Source organism: Rousettus aegyptiacus, unplaced genomic scaffold (assembly GCF_014176215.1).
Source record: "Rousettus aegyptiacus isolate mRouAeg1 unplaced genomic scaffold, mRouAeg1.p scaffold_m13_p_3, whole genome shotgun sequence".
Lineage (NCBI taxonomy): Eukaryota > Metazoa > Chordata > Mammalia > Chiroptera > Pteropodidae > Rousettus > Rousettus aegyptiacus.
Window position 1 is genome coordinate 82,254,934 of NW_023416306.1, and position 20,422 is coordinate 82,275,355.

The following is a 20,422-nucleotide window of genomic DNA, read 5'->3' on the forward strand; positions in this document are numbered from 1 at the left end:
CAACAGACTCTGAGCAGCAGAGGATATAGGCCCATAAGGCTAAACCCCGGGGGCATGGAGATCCACACAATATGACACCAACATCGGCTTCTAGGGAGCCAGGCTGGGCCGGGGCAGGCCCAGCCTTCTGCCCTCTGTCTTGTGCATCTCACCCCCAATCCCACACACACTCACCCAAGGGAGGAGTAAGGCTGTAAAAGAGGGAGCAAGACTGTGAAAAACCAAAGCTTGGAATTCCTGGGGAAGCCAGCAGGGAATGGGAAATCCTTTATGTCTCCTTCCCCTTCATAAACCTAAAGGGCCAGTAAAGTTTACCCCCGTAGGTCCACATTCTACCATCCTATCTCCCTTGGGGGAAAGCCACTGCCTTCTCTCTCTCTCCTCTGTGTGAAAACTGTGAATAGCTCCCTCCACTTGCAGACCTGATGTCCTGACCCAGTATGGACAGCCCTGCACATCCCAGTCCTCTCTATCCTGTCTCCCTCAGTCCTCTCTCTGTCTACCTTCGCTGGAGATACTCTGTGCTGTTGCTTCTGTCAGTCTTTCCACTGGAATGCCAGGAGTAGGAGGTTCCAGAATACCCCTGAGTTCTTCAGAGGAGTCCTGATACTTCTGCCCACCCACCATGTCTCTCCTGCTCAGTCCTGAGCTGGGGAGTGGTGGGCATGGGGGAGGCACGGGGCTGGGAATGGATGGAGCTTTAGGGCTGGTGCACCTGGAATCAGGTTCTTGGGTCTCAGCAAGGGAAGGCACAGCCCCTGCCATCAAGACTCTCACGGCTTTCTAGGGAAGGTAGATGTGGGGCTGGGTGGTGACTATCTGTATGATTATCCTAGGTGGGAGGGTACCTGACCTATTGTGGGAGGCAGAGAATGCTTTGGTGGGCCTTAGAAGATGAGTGAAAATCCCCCAGGTCACTGAAAAATAGAAGAGGAAACAGCATTTGCCAGGGCCTGGGTTATGCAAGGGCCTGGGATGTTATGGGCTTGACTGGAGTAATGTCAGCTCCAGGAAGGCAGAGAGACTCTTGTCAATTTTGGTCACAGCTGGATCTCTAGCACCGAGAACAGTGCCTGCAATACATTCTCGTTGAAGGAATAAGATGAAAGAGGGGAGAGTATCTGGAAGTGACATTGAATGAGTCTGTCTGTGCCAGCTCCTGGGAGCTGAGGCCCTAGATCTTCATCCTGAAGATTATACAAAGCCATTGAAGAGTTCTGAGCAGGGGTGGGTGGATGGTGATGATAAGGATAATAAGGATAATGAGATCCGAGATCTAGTTTTTCTCACACCTCATCCCTGTTTGCCTCACTCCAAGTTCACCCCTTCCCCCATCTATAAGCATTTCCTGTTGTCTCCACAACCCAATTTTAGCCTTATTGTCTGGGCTGGGCCATCCCAGCAAGGATTCTGGCCAGGAGGCCTGAGGATGTGGGTTGGTGGAATGGAGCTGGAATGGCTAATTTAGGCTCAGGAAACACTTTTATGTTGGTATGAGTTAACTTTGGGAGAAAGAGGCTTTGAGAAAAAAAACAAACAACCACAGTCCCAGGGTGAAGGGAAAAACACAGGACCACACCAAGTAGGCACTTGCTTTGTTAGCATGCTGGTGACTTTCTGGAGAATGGTGCCCATACGAGAACTGCCGGACCCACACCTGAAGTCATACCGGCAGTTTTTCATGAAGGGCTTAGGTAGAAGTGAACACAAGGTTGGAGTTGGGCCTATAACATGTGGGCAAACACACCACCTATGACTCTATCCAGCTCCCAGACCTGCCTATGAGGATAGCAGACATCACTAATCTATTGTGCATTCTTTCTCCTGAGCTCAGGTGAGTGATTTCCTCTAGAACTGCATTCTCCAAGGGCTACAGAGCACTTGAAATGTGGCTCATCTGAAGTGATATGTGCTATAATACTGGATTTTGAAAATGTAATATAAGAAAAAGAATTTATCTTATTAATAAATTGCTATATTGATTACAGATGGAAATGAGAATGCTTTGGATATATCAGATTAAATAACCTATGTTGAAAAAGTTAATCTCACTTGTTTTTTTCTTTTACTTCTACTTAATGCGACTCCTGGAAAATTTAAAATTATCTGTGTAGCTCACTTATATTTTGATTGGCCAGCACTGCTGTAGAAATCCATTCCACAAGGGCAGAGAATTTAGTCTTTTTTTTTTGTTGTTCACAGCTAAATCTCCAGCACCTAAATAGTGCCTGGCACATAGTAAGTGCTCAGTAATTATTTGTGGAGTGAATGGATGAATCCTCATCAACACCACTCTTCAGGGAGCCGCCACCAATTGGTCAGGTGTACTGTGCAGTAGCTCCAGCTCGGCTACGATCCCCCCATATGTGCTTTCTGATTTTAGAGCCAATATCACCCTCTTGAGACTCTCCTGATACTCAGGAGGGGCAGCTGGAGGTGGACTCGGGTGAATGCCCTGCTCCCCTAAGGATCCTCTGAAAGTAAACTTTCTGTTCCTTCTGATGAGGAAGAAGGGCAATGTGCAAATGATATGGAAATGACTTCTCATTGACGTTTGCATGTCTGTGGCTATTGGGGATGCTTCCTGTTAACGTCTTGATACCAGGCCCTGGTCCCTAGGGACAAAAGAGGAATCTCTGGAGACCCTGAGCTCCAGGGGGAACCAAGGCCACCTTAGTCTTTCCCCAGTGAGCAAGGGCTGTAGCCTGGAGCATCCTTGTCTCTCCCATCCAGCAGGAGCCTAAAAATAGTCTGCAGTTACAGCCTCCCCCACAGCCGCCCTCAGCAAGCTGGGCCCTGTGCCTGCCAGCTCCTCCGCAGCCCAGACTGTCTGCATGGTCTGTCCCAGCCACCAACCCCCGACTCCTCACACTTTGTCTCACCCTGGCCCCCGAAGACCCGGAGCTCAGCGCTCCTGCTGTCAGGCCTGCTTAGGGACTGCTTATTGCCGTGCCCTCCCAAGCAGACCCGGCCTTGGCCCTCTGGACCTTCAAACCCCATTCTCTGTCTGCTCTCCCATTCCTGAGGAGATGTTACCCAGACACAGAGGCGGGGTGAGGGAATTCCAGGCAGCGGAACCAGCACGTGCAAATCCAAGTAGTGTGAGGGACCACAGCATGTGGAAGAGAGAGAGCCGTTTGGAAAGGCTGGTTGAACAAAATGGAGTGGTAGGGCCAGGTACAGGCTGGAAGGCAGCAGGGCAGATCTGCTGGTTCCCATCCCCAGAGGTGGGTCCTCCAGGAGTCTCAAGTTGCCCCTACCCCCAATGGCTGGGCCAGGACTATTTTGCCCATACCATGTGCGGAGCTCTCAGTGCCAGGGCTCCCCAGTTTGGGCCTTCTACATCTCTGATTTGTGGGAAGCCCTGGTGCCTTCCAGCTCTGAGCCTCAAGACTTCCTGTTTGGGTGAGCAGGCAGGGCTCCTTCTGAGGGGTGGAGAGAATAGGTCCTCGAGGCAACACAGAGTTTCCGAGCTGGAACACGCTCTGTCACCTTGAGGTCGGGTGATCACTGTTGGGGGCACATTCTGGTTTGAATGAAGGCTCATTTCTGTGGAGGGCCTTCCTTCCTGGCAAGCGTGAGTGTGCAGGTGACACCGTTGGTCCATGACGGTTTCCCCACTCTGAGCTGAGCAGGGTCTCAGCTGCAGAAAGTGAGGGCAGCGGAAGTTACACTTTCCTCTTCTGGTGGGCGACTTTGGAGGAAATGCTGAGTTCATTGTGGTGGTTCTTTTCACAGCTGGTGCACTGAATCTTATTACCAAAGCCCCTTCTTGCCCCAACAACTCCCAGCAGCCTGGCTATAGTTCTTGGGGGCAGAGTGCCAATGTGGGCATTACTGTCCTCCAGTAGACAGATGGGGAGTCAGGGGAGGGGGATTAGGCTAGGCGAGGGAGCTTCTTGCCCAGAGCTACCTGGCCCATTAGAACCTAGCCTACCATCCGGGACTCTTGCCTCTTCCCATCCCCACATAGCACCCTCCCCACAGGAAGCAGAGGTGGGCGTGAACTAGATGCCTCTTGGCCAAGGCGAAGGTACTGGGGGAGGTTTTTAGACCCTGAGGCTTTCTCACACCACCGCACCCCTCATTTCCCAGAAGCCCTCCTCAATGTGCACATCGGACACTGTGAGGTGTATCAGTCTAGGGATATTTGTTTCCGGCTCTGGTGCTCGTCATAGGTGCTCCCCTCCCCCAGCCACTTCAAAAGCTCAGAGACACCTGGTGCTCTTCTGTACTCTAGATGGTATCTTGGGACCCTAGGCCCCTTTCTCAGCTTGAGGAAACTGCAGACCTTGAAGAAAGCCCAGAATGGCCCTGCAGTGAGTGAGGAGGTGTGGAACTGTTGACATTCTAGTCCTGATACATCCCTTCCTGAACTCTACCTGCTGCTTACTCACCTCCTCTGAAGACCCACCTCAAGCACGGGTAGAAACACAGGTGTAATGAGTGGAGAGCCCTCTGCCTGGCAGCTCATGCCAAGGAAATTGGGATTGTGGGGTTCTCTATTTTCATGCCTTTCTGTTGTTCTCTCTGTGTCTCAGTCTCATTCCTTTTCTGTTGGTCTCTCTGTCTCTCCATACCCCTCCTGATTCTTTCTGTGACTTGTTCTCTTGTATTCACTCATATGGAACAAGCATGTATACATATAACATATAGTCACATGGGATCACACACATGACTTGCTCACACATACACATAGGCAGGAATATATATCTGTGCACATGTGCGCTCCCCACAGAGCCCTTCCTCACTGGGTCCTGTCCACACACTCAGAGGAGGGGGACCATGAAGCTCTCCTTTCCTGTGTCCACTGGCTCAGGGCAAACCCATAGCTGATGTCTAGGCTGTCCCTGCCTCCCTGGCACTGGCAATTGGGAACTTGAAGACCTAGGCTGGGGCTCTCACTGATATCTGGAGAATCTAGTGGGGTCACTGGGCTAACACGACCTGCAGAGAGAGAGAGAGAGAGAGAGACAGAGAGAGACAGAGAGAGACAGAGACAGAGAGAGACAGAGACAGAGAGAGAGAGGGAATGCCTTGGAGGTGAGCAGAGAGAGTTGAACATGAAGATGCGATGTGGAATTAGTGATGCACTGGTACAGAGGGTCTCTAGCCCCTGCCCCATTTGATGCCTCTTCCCTCTGGTCCTGCTGAGATGGGAGCTGGGGCAGAGGACGGCTAGATCACAGAAAGCCCAGGGCAAGGTGGCTGCAGGGAGGAAAGCTGAGTAAACGTGTTCCCCGCCCACAGAGAGCTGAGGGCTAGACGTCTGTGGGGGAGATCATGAGGACAGAGGCCTCTGCTCATGTCCTTTCAGGACAATAGGCCGGATGAGGCCCCACCAGGTACTTGAATTTCCTGGGCGGGTCAGGGCTTTCCCAAAATGTCCAACTTTTCTGATCTCTCAGGGTCAATGTGATTCCACAGGGGAAGGGCATTGTGCAGGCAGGAAGCCCCTGGAGTCAAGTCACCAAGGACCTGCCCTGCCCTGGCATCTGGACTTGGGCAGTCTGCAGAGCCTGCCTCCATCCCACCAGCCTCAGCACGTGGGCCTGCCTGCTCTCTGTCCAGATAAGCCCACTTACTGAGCACCTGTCAAATGCAGGTTCTGTGTAGGGGAGGCTTGTGACCAGCAGGAGGAACCAGGGCTTGGCGCCTGGAAAGGGGGTACTTCTCACTGCTGGGGCTGGGGCTAACAGCCCAGAGATCCTTCTGAAAGGTGTCACTTGTCTTTACCCGCTTTGCCAGAGAGGTGTGTTGATCAGCCTGGCTTGGATTCAAGAGACAAGACCATGAGGACAATCCCACAAATAGTGATAGTGGTGACCATACAGTATATATCACATGTGTACTGGGGCTGTTTTAGGAGTTTTACATGAATTGTTTTAGTTAGTTTTCTCATCATCTCTATGAGGTTGATACTATTATCATTTCCATTTTATAGTTAAAAGAACTGAGGCACAGAAAGCGTAATCGATTTGCCAAAATTTTGCAGCAAAAGGATCTAATCTTTGTTCTCAAGACACTGGGGTATGGGACCGTTTTATCTGATCACTCTCACTCATTCTGCAGTTATTTATTAAGCTCCTCTTCTTTTCTGGGCTTGTGGTTGCCACAAGGGATATACATAGCAGAGGTGAGCAGACAGCAGGGTCACTCTGGCAAAATGAAAACAATTGGACCTGGGACAGAGGCAGCCCAATGGCCCAGGGCTCCTCACACGCCATCTACGTGGATCTGATACTCAGAACTCAGAGGGAAATGATGGGACCACTTGTTCCAAGAGGCTCGACAGGGGAGGGCCATCTGCCAATCTATCCTTTTAGTGACCAGAGGCAGGCTGGGTGGTGGCCCAGCACCTCTGCTCTGGCAGAGAAATTACCACCAGAGACTGGGGATGGGACAACCTTCTCCCTTCACTGATTCCTAATAGAACTATCTCAGGGAGAAGCTGTTCTGGTGGCTGGAGGGAGCCCACATCCTGCTATCATCATGAAGCAAGCATCCAGGGGTGAGGACCCAACGGGAGCCTGAAGCTGAGTAATGTTGACTTAGTTAACTCAGTGGAAACCTCTGCCCACTGTTGTCTCCAAGGCAGATACCACAGTCAGACTGAAGGAAGAACTTCTCGACTGCTGGAGGGCACCCCAATCTCCAGGCTCTGTGACATCATCCTGCCCTGTGAGACACACTTCTGATGGAGAAACTGAAGGAGGGGATAGAACCTGTGCCAGAACCGAGACCACAGCCAGACCTCAAGTTTCCTTGTCATGGGGGCACCTTCTGTGATGTAGGGCTATAACGAGGGGGCTTCATTCTCTACAGCGCCCACTGAGTTTCCTCGGGGAGTCTCCCCTCCCACTTACTCCTTACAGGTCAACTCTGAAGTCAGGGGTGGGGTGGGGGTGTGCCTCCCCAAGACAAAGAATGGGTTCTGTGGGTTGGTATTTTCAGAGGAACAAAAAAAAACAAGCAAACCAGCCAGCCAGACAGGCTTGGCCTTTGAGCTCTTCCCTAGAGGGAGGCGGTTTGCTTTATTTTTTTATTGAGATAAAAATCACCATTCAAAAATGTACAGTCCAGTGGTTTTCAGTATATGTACATTTACCACTACCTAATTACAGAACATTCCTTCACTCCAAAAGAAACTGCATACCTGTTAGGGGTCCCTCATCCTTCCCTTGCCTCGCTTTCTATCTCTATGGATTCGTCCATTCTGGACATTTAATATGAGCAAAATTATACAATATGTGGCCTTTGTGTTTAGTTTTCTTTTACTGACAATTATGTTTTCAAGGTTTATTTGTGTCATAGCGTGTATCAGTGCTTCCTGTCTTTTTATTGCCAAATAATATTCCATTGTGTGGATATGCCATGTTTTGTTTATCCATTCAGTGTTTGCTTTTTGGCTATTGTGAATAATGCCGTATGAACATTGGTGTACATGTTTTTGTGTGGACAAATGTTTTCAATTATTTTGGGTATCTATCTACCCGGAATGGAATTGTGAAATCATATGGTAATTTTATGTTTAACTCTTGGGGAACTACCACACTGCTTTCGACAGTGCTCGTACAATTTTATATTCCCACCAGCATGTGTTTGCAATTTCTCCACCTCCTCACCAATACTTGATATTTTCTGTGCTTTTATTCTTTCAACACACGTTTTGTTGTATACTTACTTGATGTGAGGATTGCGCTTGGGGTAGGGGAAGAAGAGAAAATGAGACTCAGGCTCCTCTGGAGACATAGACAGAAAACAGTGGCAGCTGGTCATCACCAGCTGAGAGAAGGATGAGTAATGGAAGCCTTACCTGAGAAGGATGTAGGGCAGGCTTCAGAGGAGGCAACATTCATGCTGTGGCCCTTGGTTCCTGCCCTTGCCCTCTTCCTAACACCCAGGTCCCCGGGAGGGGTGGTGGTCAAGGTACCTAAGCGTTGCCATCTGAAAAGTGCCATTCTTGCCTGAAATTCACCTGTTAGAGCCTGTTCTTTTGTGTTGAGTCCTCCTCTCCAGATCACATTCCAGCAGCCTAAGCCAGATGAGGAAACTGAGGCTCAGAGGGAGAACAATTTGGCCAAGGTCACTCTAGAAGCCAGAGCCCCGATCTCCAGACCCCAGCCTGGAGTGCTTTTAGCTCTGATGGTGTGAGGCCTGGGGTAGCATGAGGCTGGGGGTAAGGAAGAGGAGGTAGCAGAAGGCTGAAAGGGCTGGGGGGCCTAGGTAGGAGAATGCCAAGCATCAAAGATTTTCCCAGGCTTGGGGGAGGGGGCCCTGGGCAGGGTGTATGGTGGGGAGGGGTAAGCGGTAGAGGCCCATGGGGCTTGCTCCGACTGATTTCTCTTCTGCCCAGTTTCAGTTCTACCTTACTTGCCCCCTGAGACCCTGGGGTTGCGAGTGAATTTGGTTGGGGGTGGGGTGACTCTTAGTCAAAGCCATCTTAATCCCTAGGGGGTGAGGGTGGGGGAATGAGCCCAATGTCAGCTGGTGAGCCACCTCTCTCGGCCTGCCTTCCTGTTCCCGCCAGGTCCCACAGTCCAAGGGAAGAGGCTAAAACTTGGCTGGATAGGGGTGAGCTAGAGCCGGGCCTGGCTGCCTGACAACGTCGATGGCTCTCCTGCTTTCATATCTTGGAGCTTGGAGCTTCCAGTGGGTAGTGATTGACCCCGAAAGTAGGCTTGCGGAATGTTCGTTCAATGAACTCATACTTTCTAGGACTAAAGTGAAATATACTCACCCTTTACTCACATATTCTCAGTGACTCACAGGGCCTCAGGGAAGTCCCTGGGTGTGTAGGAACAGGGTGAGATCCAGCTCCCTGACCTCCTGGACAGCAGGAGAGTCCTTGGTCTTCCTGTGACCAGCGTGCTCAGGGCCCTGGAATATGTAGTGGCAGTGACACCAATGAGGGTGCTGAGAAGAGGGACCAGTTTGACTTGGGTTCTCAGGTGGGTGGGCTGGCAGCCCCAAACCCTGCTCGAGCCTGGAGGAACACTTTCTATTCCACCATGGGTTGTGAGCTCAGAGATCAGGCCCCAGATTTACCAAAGACGGTCCCACTTTGAGGCCTGGACCACTGCTGGGCGTGTCAGAGGACTCTGTGGCCCTGTGGGGGAAGTTTCTGGGGCTGCTTTCATGTTTTTGGTTCACTTGGGTCTCTCCAAGACTGGGGTGCATCCTTCAGGGGCTCTGGGCACAGACAGGGTGGCCTCAGGCCTTCCTTGACTCTCCCCTGCACCACCCTTGCCCAGGAGGCTCCTTCTGGGGGCCCAAGCAGGCAGCTGGCTCTGGGAGCCACACTACCTCTCAAGCTCACCACCTGCCCTCTTGTCGCACACCTCCCCCACACCTTCTTATTTCCTCATCTCATGGCTCAGCTCACTCAAGCTGATAGTAGCTTTTGACCTTGTTCACAGGCAGCCCCAGGCCTGTCCCAACAGCTGCTGTGAAGAAATGTGAGTAAAACTAGAGACATGGGGGATGTCCAAAAGATGATATCCTCGCAGTGCTTCTCGCCACTCTGGCCACCCAAAGACCTCACTTCCCCACCATAGAGCTCCCATGGGGCTTCAGGGGCAATTTTTAAATCTTTAGCAAAGGGCCTCTGAGAGACTGGCTTTTCCTTGGGGCTGCCCTAGTATTGTGGCACTGTGGGGTGGTGGATTTTGGAAACTCCCTGGGACAACTTAGCTGCCCAAGCCTAAGCCTCTGTGAGGACAGACATCAGAACATTGTCCAGACGTTTGGGATGAACCTAGAGAGAGACTTTAAAACCAATGAGGTACTATTAGTACAGTAGGCACTACCTTAGCTGGCCAAAGCGATTCTTGCATTCCATTTTTGTGGGCAAATAGGAGTTAGCTGGGTAAAGAGGGAAACTGCACAGTCAGAGGCACAGAGGTAGAGAGAAAAATGACCAAAAGGGGGACAGAAAGTGTTTCCATATGACTGACTGAAAAGGAGTGGATGAGTGGGGACAGGTGGGCAGAGGGTTAGGCAGGGCGGCTCACGAAGGACCCGGAGCGCTCAAGCAAGGAGTAGGAACTTTCCTCGCAGCCAGCACTGGGGTGGATAGCTGGGATCTTCCTGAGCCCCAACCATCTGTGCAGGGAGGCCTCCTGCATGAGGCTGGCATGGGCAGCCTCGCCCTGTGGCTGATGGCAGCTGACTCAGCTCTGCCTCTATAAGGGCCCGCGGGAGCCATCCGAGCGGTGGTACAGCCTGGGCTAGCTCCTCACAGCTTCCCTTGGTCCCTCCATGGGCTCGGGCCTTATTTCTGAGGAGGGTAGGGTGGTACACTGGGAAGGAGTCATTCAGCCCTGGGTCCAGAACCCGACTCTGCTGGAATGCACACCGGATTGGCAAAACTATGGGAAAGCACTACATTAAACCTTGTTAGTTACCTTTGACCCAGCAATCCCATTTCTGGGAGTCTGTCCTACAGCAACATCTGCATGCATGTGACATACGTACAAGAGCTTTCATCGCAGCACTGTTGTGACAGCAAAAGATTGGAAACACCTTCTACACCCATTCGCACGGGACTGGCTTAGTCTGGTATGTCCCCATGATGGAATATGACACAGTAGTAAAAAAGAATATGGAAGCTTTATATGTATGAATGTGCAAAAAAGCTCTGGGGAATTTTGTCAAGTCAAAAAGCAAGTGCAAGTCTATGAAGAGCAGAGAGTGGCTCATGTCCAGGCCGGGTCCGAAGCAGTGTGACGTGCTCAGGAGATTAAGGAGTTCAGTGACCAGAGTGAAGGGATGGTGCCAGGTTAGTGAGGTGGAGACCAGCTTGGGAGGGCTCCTGAGATCAGAGAAGAAACTGAAAACTACTGGGAGCCAAGCGATAGTGTTCAGCAGGGGCCGATTTGCTTTGTCTGGTCACAAAATCTGACAACTGTAAAGCAATAACCACATACACACTGTGCTTTATGTTCATTGTCTCATTAAACCTCTGAACTGAAGAACTTCAAACCCCATGAGGGAGATACTTTCATCATTCTGAGTTTACAGATGAGGGAATGGAGCACAGACAGGTTAGGGAACCAGCACAAAGTCACACAGCCAGAGAAAGAACACAACCAGCCTGGCTTCTGAGCCCACAACTCAATCATTTTGTTATTCTGCCTCTCAGAGTGGTGGCTGGAGTGGGTTATCCTGGAGGGGCTGATTGGAGGCGAGGGAACATCAGGAGACTGTTGTACAACCCAGGTGAGAAGTAACGAGGGCATGGAGGGAAAGCAGTGGCTTTTGGGATGAGGACTCAGAACTCAGGAGGTGGAAACAAGGCCTGACGGTGAGTAAGGTGTGGCTGCCATGAAAGGAGAGGAGCCCAAGATTCGTTCATTCACTCACATAGCAAAATCACCAAGTACTTTCTGGGTGTCAGACCCTGTTCCAGAAATGGGCTTGACTCTATCACCAAGACAGACAAATCTGTGACCTTCAGGAGGTGTTATTCTAGCTGGTGGAGATGAACAATAAATAATAAACGCAATAAGCATTTTAATTACATAGTCTGTTAGAACCGTGAAAAAATAAAATAAAGGTAAGGGTGATTGGTGGTTCTGGTTAAGGAGCTTCTAAAGTTTTAAATGGGGTGGTTAGGGTAAGCCTCACCAAGAAGGTGACTTTGAATGAAAATAAGAAGGTGAGGGGTGAGCCTCGCAGATGCTTGGGGAAGGGCATTAGGCCAAGGAGCAGGAGCTGGAACACCTGAGATGTTTGTTAGATCTCAAGTGAAGAGTAGGCAACTGGGGAGATGTCTGGACTGGGGATGGTGGAGTGCACATTTGGGTGTCAACAGCATAAAAGGCATTTAATGCCTTAAGACTGGGTGAGATCAGGAGGGAGGGAGGAAAGAGTGGTGCTTGGTTTCAGCATCTGAGCCAAACAATGAGGGAGAGAAATGGGAGCGCACGCTTTGGGGAGATCATGAGGTGTGAGTATCCAATAGTCATCCTGGAGGTAGCGTCCAGTAGGCATGAGGACTATCCGGTCTGGAGCCTTGATGATGCAGGAGGAGGGAAAGCTGGTGGCAGGAGAGGTCTGTCTTCTTGGGAGGCGGGGAGACAGAGCTCTGGGTAGGGACTCATTTAAAGATGGCGTCTGGAGGAGGAGGGAGAACCAAAAACAGGCCAGTTGGAGGATTGCTCAAGGTGGACATCTTGGTGCATGTCTCAGCAGCAGAGAGGGAGTACGTTACAGGAAGAGAAAGTGAGTGGTCAAGCAGTATGGAGCAATCTTGAGGAGTCAGGTCAGATGTGGACAGAGAAGTGATGTGGGGAGCAGTGAAGAGGCTGCCAGTGAGCCTGGTGGAGTGTTGGGGCAGCATCAGATCTCAGAGGTTAAGGGCCAGTGGGTGGTGATCCGTAGCTGCTGAGTAGAGGCTGGAGGTGGGGCTAAGGGGCTACTGAGAGGGTTTCTGTAGGATGGGAAGGATGTGGGCAGCAGCAGGTAGGAGAAGGTTGGAACTCAGGAGAGGCAAGGGTAAATGTCACAAGTTCCCTGGAGCGTCTTTGGGACAAGGCTGAGGTGAACCTTTGCTCCCCTCTGGCTCTTGAATTCTGAAGAGGGAGGAGAGAGGACTGGGGGGTGGGGAGGGGAGGGGACATAGACAGAGTGAAAGGAGGGACAAAAGCAGAAGTGGAGGGAAGTTATCTTTTATAGATAACGTGATGGTTATTTATACTGTGGTAAAAAGACCATTAAGAAAACATGTGAAAGCAGGGGCATTTTTTAAAAAAAATTTCCTGAGCGTGAGGGTATAGGCCCTTCTCTCAGCCTGGCCTTGACTTTAGGTCTAAACCTGGCTTCTCTGGGAAGGCCCCCAAATAGAAAGGCTTTTACGTGGGTCAACCCTGTAGACACAGAGGTGGATTAGCAGGGTGGGCAGGACAGAGGGGTGGCCTGGGCAAAGACACAGAGGCAGGGAAGACTCATGGTACCTGGAAGAGAGGCTGAGGCCTTAAGGTGGAGCCCAGACAGCAATTCAGGGGCTTCTGGATGCTGCTCAGCAGGCCTCGGATGCTGAGGAGTCTTTGCTGAGTGTGACCTGACCCCAGCGCTCCCCTACCTAGGAGGGCCTCCAGGTGCTTGATGCCTTCTCCAGGGCCCAAGACAAAGGTCCCAGGAGGGAATGGATGTCTGGGGTGGAGGCAGAGGTGGAGGTGGGGCTGGGGAGGATAATTCAGGGGACAGGTGCTGGCTTTGATAACTTGTTTCTGGTCGCCCCTTCCCTTTCTGGGCTTACCTGAACCACACTTGAATCGTGGAAACTAGACAATGGCTGGGGCTGAATTTTCCCTTCTGGTCTACGATTTCTCAGGAATCCACCTACTTCTTCTTTTCTGAAAATCGGAACTACCTTTGTTAACGTCAGGGCAGAGTAACCTTTATTAATAGATCTCCCCCTTCTCCTCCCTCTCCCCGCCCCACCCCCACAGTGTGAGCAGGTGCCAGGCCCAGAGCTGGCTGTTCACCAGCTGGTGTGACCCTCATAAAGCCTCATGGAGAAGACATTGTTGCAGAAGCCAAGGCCATGTGAGGTACAGTGACTCACCCAAGGCTACACTGTGGTGAGTCTGGTGAGATTCCTGACGTTAAGTAGAGTGTGGAGAGACCAGGCAATTACGTTACCTGACTCCTGCACGTTGCTGGACATAACCCCGCACATTGCCCATGTGGCTGGGTAAATTCCTAATCCGCTCTCCTGTTTCAGGTGCTCATTTCCTGGCTGCCTTAGACTCCTTTGGCTCTCATGAACTGAGAGAGTTCTTCCATCTCTGGTGACAGGCACTCAGAGCCTAAAAGAGGCTCCAAGGGGCACTTGGTACATGGCCTGCTACAAAGATGCCCCTCAGTCCCTCCCTAGTCACCCTACTGGGAGGGCTGGCAGCCAGAGCATGGAGTCCGTGCATGGTGGCTGGACCTGGCTCCATAGTTGTGACCAACAGAGTCCTGCTCTCTGCTTGTCCCTAGCCCGCCGCAAATGCCCCGCATTTCTCTCTTACCGCTCAAGTGTAAAGAGCACAGGCTCTGGGCTCAGAGATGAGGCTTCAAAGCCACTTGTGTGACCTTGGGCAAGTCCTATAAACTCACCTGCAAATCAGGGGTGCTAACAGGAGCACCATTCCCAGGGGATTCCTGAGGATCAGGGGAGACTGTTAGAGCCCGGCTCACGGGAGGGATTCAGTAAGTGCTGCTCCCTTTCTCTTAGGCCCCCAGCCTCCTGGGACCACTACCACAGTCAGCTGCCTGGTGCCAGGACAGCCAGCTCTGAAAGGACCTGAGGACCGACTGAGGCTTTAGGATTTGGCTTCTGCTTCAGAGACCTGATGGTCCAGCCTGGGAGTTTTGCGGTTCATGTCCCTTCCAGGACCTCACAGGGGGAGGAGGCTATGAGCTTCAGAGCAAGAACGAAGAAGCACTTGTGATGTTGTGGGGCCCTGCATCAAGTGCTTCTGATAGGCTCACCCCTAACATTTGTGGGGCCCAAGACAAAAGTATAGATGGAGGCCCCACATAATACATGTCTAGATATTAAAGTTATAAATCGAGCTAGTAAACTTCTAAATAGAACATGTTCTAGCTTCCTATATTAACAAATATACTTTCCTAACAGCCTGGAAGGCCAGGTTGCATTTAGAACTCTTGGCCTCCTGGAGTCTCATACTAGAATGTGGCAGTGTGAGGAGAGGGATCCCCAGCCCCTCCCCCAGCCCTAACTGTGGGAAGTGCATGTGACTGACCCAGGCCATTTGTCCATGGTTCATCCGCAAAGCAGGCAAAATCTGCCCTTGGCCACACCTTAATCTGGGGTGTACACATCAGCTGCAGGCCCAGGGGAAAGGCCTTGGCAGACAGAGGAATGGGCTCTTGGTCTTGTGGGCAGGGAATTCTGGGGTCCTGCATTTGGGGGAGGAGCATGGACCTTGGGTAAGGCATGTCCCCTTGGCTCATGAACTTTTTGCTCTTCTGTGGGAGAGGGTGAGGACAGCTCCTCTAGGGTGAGGGGTCCAGGACAGGGGCCCTTCTTGCCTGGGTCTAAGTTTCATGCTGTCCTTGAGGTACTGCCAGGACCTAGTTCCAGAGTGAATATCCCCACCCTGCTTGCATCTGGGCACTTGAGCCCCACTGGACCAGGGCGCCCAGGGCTGCATACCTTGCTGAATCCACAATCTCATGAGCTAACCCTCCCTTCCCCCTGGACACCAGGGCTCCTATCCAGCACCCTAATTTTCCTCACACCAGAGAGGAGAGGGGTGTCTGCCGCCACCTGCCCCCACCTCTCTGGGATCCCGATATTACCCTGCCTAGTTTGATCCTGTGGACCACTCAGTGCCAAGCCCTACGGGCAGTGGCCAGCCCTCCCTAGCTTGTGCAGGGAAAGTGGGGCACCAACTCTACTTTAGCCAATGTTTCTCGCTCACTCAGCTGAAAAGCTAGCGCTTCCTAACCCCCAGGCTTTCAACCTTCACTGGGTACTGGCAGCTCCTTCCTTGATGCTGTGTGACAGGCCAGTGACAGGATTTCTGCACCTGCCCTGCTATTGTGTGCCTCCCTTATGGGGGCACAGCGTCTGCCACAAGGCTATCCTCGTCTACGAGCCCTCCCCACATCGGTGCTGCCTGCCTCAGCATGACCCTTTCTGGGCTCCCTTGTTACCACTTTAGAGCAGGGGTCCACAACCCCCGGGCCGTGGGTACCAGTACTGATCCATGGCCTGTTAGGAACTGTATCTCACAGCAGGAGGTAAGCAGTGGGCAAGTGAGTGAAGCCTCATCTGTATTTGCAGCCACACCCCCAGCACTAGCATCACCATCTCAGCTCCACCTCAGGTCATCGGGCATTAGATTCTCACTGGAGCACTGGTCCCTGGTGCCAAAAAGGTTGGGGACTGCTGCTTTAGAGTGGGTAAGGGAGGACAGGGGAAAATAGCAGTGGTAAGCAGACCCTGAGAGGAAGCTCAGACCTTTTCCATTGGGAGAGGAGGGCCCTGCACTCTGGGTCCTGGGGTGAGGGTCGCAGGGGCTTCCCAGGAAGCATCCGTCAAGCTTTAGCTACAAGGGGCCTGTACCACTATGTGATCGGGAATACGCTGGACTGAACACCTGGGGAGAGATGATGTCATGCCTCCTCCCTCAGTCACATAGAGGACCGACTCCTGCAGATACAGCCCCTTCCATCTCTCTTTGTTCACTGATGCCCTCATTCTTGCTGTGTCAGCAATATTGCAGTCCCCTGCCAGGCATGGCTGCTGCCCTGCAGCCAGCACAGTTCCCCTGGGGTGGCGGCTCTCTGTTGGTGGAGACCAGGTCTGGGATCCAGTGAGTGGCTGCCCACCTCATCCTGCCAGGTAAAAGAGGGAGGGAGATCACCTATTGCCCTCTGGAAAGCTGTGAGCCACCCTGAGTGGCCTCTCCTACTCCTTCCTTATCAGATGGCCACCCCCCATCCTTCCTGGCAAACTGTCCTCCAAAGCTGGCCCAACGGGGGCCAGTAACCTGACCTGTCAGTCAACGAAGAGACTGTGGGATGGAGGACAGTTCCCCATTCAGGCCAAATCTGTGGAAGACCATGAGCCCAGATTCTTCCCCTGGGAGCCAGTCTACCCGGCTGAGGTAGGACACTGGCCAGGGCATTAATTTGAGAGGGAAATCACTGAACCCCTCCTCTCCTCCACAGCTTTGCATGTGCTGTGCCCGTCTCAGTGCTGTCCTCCCCCCTCACTGCGCTTGAGCCCTCCCAGCCGTCTTTCTGAGAAGCCTTCCCAACTACAGAGCTCCCCAGCTGGGGTCTGGGTAAAGGACCCAGCCAGCACAGGTCTTTGTGTTTTGAGTTGAGACTCCTGGGAACTGGCCCAAGAACCCTCCTGGTCTTAGTCTACCATCCTCCTTAACAGCCCCCTCCTATGGGGCTCAGCACAGGCTCTTATGTCTTATGGGAGGTGAGTGGCTCATGATGCTCAAGCACTCAAACCTATGCTTCAGCGCCCATCCGAGAAACGGGGGTCTCTGTCACACCCTGCCCCACCCCATTTCCCTGACAAAACAGCCCAGCTGCTTCCTGATGGGAAGCACCTCCCTCCTCTGGGAAAGGCTCAGGAAGCAATAGAGGATCTGACCTCATGTTTGTGTCTACCTAGCCCTGTCGGAGCCACCATACATCCCAGGAGCTTCTTTAGGGGAGTGGGAAGGGGCAGGAGACAGGGCAGCAGGATGAGGGGCTGGACCTTACTCAATTCCCTCCTGGGATGAAGCTGTCCTCCACTCTAACTGGGGTCCCAAGACAAGGGGCTGCCCAGGCTACAGAGCTAGGCTGCCATGCCTCCTTGCCCAGAACGAGCCTGGCACATGCCAGAGACTTGCAGGAGAAAAAACACCAGCAGATACTAGGCTTCAAGGCCACCTGAGGCTCAGGAGCTTCAAGAAGGCAGGTCTGGAGCTGCCAGGAACAGGGAGGGGCCAGAGGTCGACTTCAGCTTGATGAGGTAGAGGGGCTTTGCTTTCTGAGGGGAGCAGATCACCTGAGTGGGAGCCAGGCCCTGGGGAGGGAAGCCTGGGAACACTGCGCCCCGGGCTTGTGGGATAGGTTGGAAGACTAGTCACTTCCTCTTTCTGGACCACACCTTTCAAATGAGATCACTTCCAGATTCACTGCTAGACCACCTGGCTGTCGCAGGATCAAATAAGGTGATGAAGAGACTAAAAAGCATAAAAGTATATTATTAGCAGGAGTTGTATTTGACTTGCTAATGAGCTTCCTAAAAATATCCACATTTATTATAGCGCAGGGAGAACCCTAAACTGGAGCCAGCGTCTTGGATTCTTGGTACAGCAATGTGGCAGTCTTGTGATGTGAACTTGGGCTGGGCCCTGACGGTCTCTGGGCATCTGGTTGCAGATAGAGGCTGGGCAGCCTCTAAGGGCCACAGGACCTGAGTCTGAAACAATATCCTGATGCAAACTGAGGGAGGGCTCCTTTGGTCTGGGGCTGGGTTCTGGAGGACTGGCTTCCTCTGAGTTACTAGGTCAGAGCAGTTGGTGTCACTGAGAATATCCTTGGCATCTGTTAGGGAATTTACAGTGGTCTTGAGTCTAGCCTTGATCTTAAAGTCTGGGGGGCAGGCTGCCTATTCCCTACCACAGAGCCCAATCATCAGCAGGCTCCGGTAATGCAGGTAAGAAGGCTCACAGAAGAGTGGAGCCTGGTGGGGCGCGGTTGCAGGCTGGGCAAGAGAGGGTGCAGATTCGCAGTGGAACTTCCAGCTGGCTGGGGAATCCATTCACTCGATGTATGTTTAATGAACACTTACAATGTGCCAGGCACTGTGCCACGTGCTTCAGAGACGATGGAGGGCAAATTAGATTCACTTCCAATCTATTGGGGGAGGCAGGCCCTCATTACCAAGCACACAATTAACCTTCATAAAATAATGCAGCTTTGACAAAGGCATGCATGGTGCCAGGGGCGCATATATTTGATTTAGTCGAGAGGTCAGGGAAGGCTTCCTGAAGGAGGTGACAGGGGTTGAACTGTGAAGAATGAGTAGGCACTGCCTAGGCAAAGCAGGGCTTGGGAAGGGAATTCCAGGCAGAGGGAACAGAGGAGCAAAAACGGTGGTGAGCAGGTGAGTAGAGAGGCTGAGGAAGAGCTGGGGTGGCTGGAGTAGAGATGGGGGCCCCAGGAGGTCTGCCTTTACCTTTGATGAGATGAAAGCCCCAGAAGGGGGAGATCTGCAATTTGAAGAAGCCTTACTGTGGTCCAGGCCAGAGGTGGTGGTGATAGAACAGGGTGGGTATTCAAGTGTGAATAGATCGAAAGCATGAGGACATGGTCATACTCAGACATCAGTGTGAGGCAGCAGGCGGGGTTACCATGACTCACGTGTTGACTCGGAAGTGCACCTGGTAGGACAAAGGCTGCAGGTGGGGTGTTCCTCCTTCTCATACTTCCCTGTCTGGTTTCACCCATGGAGGAAATGCCCGTCTGTTTGTTGTTCCCTGAATCACCACCAGCCCCCACAAGGCAGTCGAAGCCTAGGACCCACCAGGACACTGCCTACCCCTCAACCCGTGTATCTCCCTCTCCGTTTTCCTTGCCCCTCTGTCGCCAGGGTGCCTGCTATGACTCCCCAGCCCCTTGTCTCCCCCTACGTGCTCTCTGGGGGAAGCCAGGCAGCTTGGGAGAACTGAAGGGTTAACTGGGACAACTGCCCCTTACAGGGTACTGTTCAGCAGGCAGTGCTTGGACTTTGGTATATGCTGACATCGATAGGAATCTGAGGCGGGTGATGAAAGGGACCCCTGGAACACTGGTTTGGCTCCCATGAGGACCAGAAAGAGTATGAGTGACCACAGCAGAACATAGCATACCTGCATGAGAACACAGAGCTTCTGAGCACTTTAAAACTTGGGAGAGGCAGGGCTGTGGGGGTCCTTCTGGCCTGGGGTCCCTCAATATCCTCAGTGCCCTGGATCTTGCATTGCCTCTTGCTCTGGGTCTTCTGTCCCTAGGAATTGGACCTCTGAGACTTTGAAGGAAGGCTTTGAGAGATAGTGAGCTCCCAGTCAGAGCAAAGATTCCTGCTTCAAGCTGATTCTAGAAAACTGGTTATGGGAAACTTTACCAGTGGGAAGGGTCTTAGGGCTGCTGGGGGTGACATGGAGCCCATCACGTGGGGAGGCCAGTCACCCTGTACTAGTCACCCTGGGGCCTGGAGCAGCTCGTCCTCCCACTCCCCTTCCTTGGCTGTCTTGGGGAAAATTCTCTCCCCTCTTACCTAAGGGAGGCCTGAGACAACAGCAGAGACATCTAGCACTTCTCTCCTATGGCAGACTGACCATTCTCCTCACCCGCTAGGGTAGGACTGCAGTAAAAGGACAATCCCACAATCCACTAGTGCAGGGCTGTGGCCTAGGATGCAGCCCCTTTCCCAGCCAGCAGAGTTTGTTGGATGGAGACGGGTGCATTTCCAAAATGTCCTCTAAGCTGGTGAGCACGTAGGAGGGTAAAAGGGCCTATTTCCTCCTGTGCTCAGGTGGGAAAACTAGACCCTGAGGGGAGAGGGGACTGGCATCAGAACGGGGGCCCAGGAATCCTGATGTTCAGTCAGGAGAGGGGTCACAGATTACCCCTGGAAATCTTATTCCACCCTTCTCCCTCCCTGCCCCACCGCCACCGCCCCGTGTCCCCCAACTTGCCCTAGGACCTTGGGACTTACCCTCAGGAAGTTTAAGGTTGGGAACTTTCACTCCTGGGGCAGCTACACACCCTGCTAGTCACTCAGAGAGGCCAGAGGGCTAGAAGTTTTATCTGGTCATTGCTAGTCAGGCCAATGTGAGCTGCTGGGGCCCTAGAGGGGCTGTACCCTTGCTTCTCCCCAAGGGCAGGGTGGGTGCACCTTGGGACC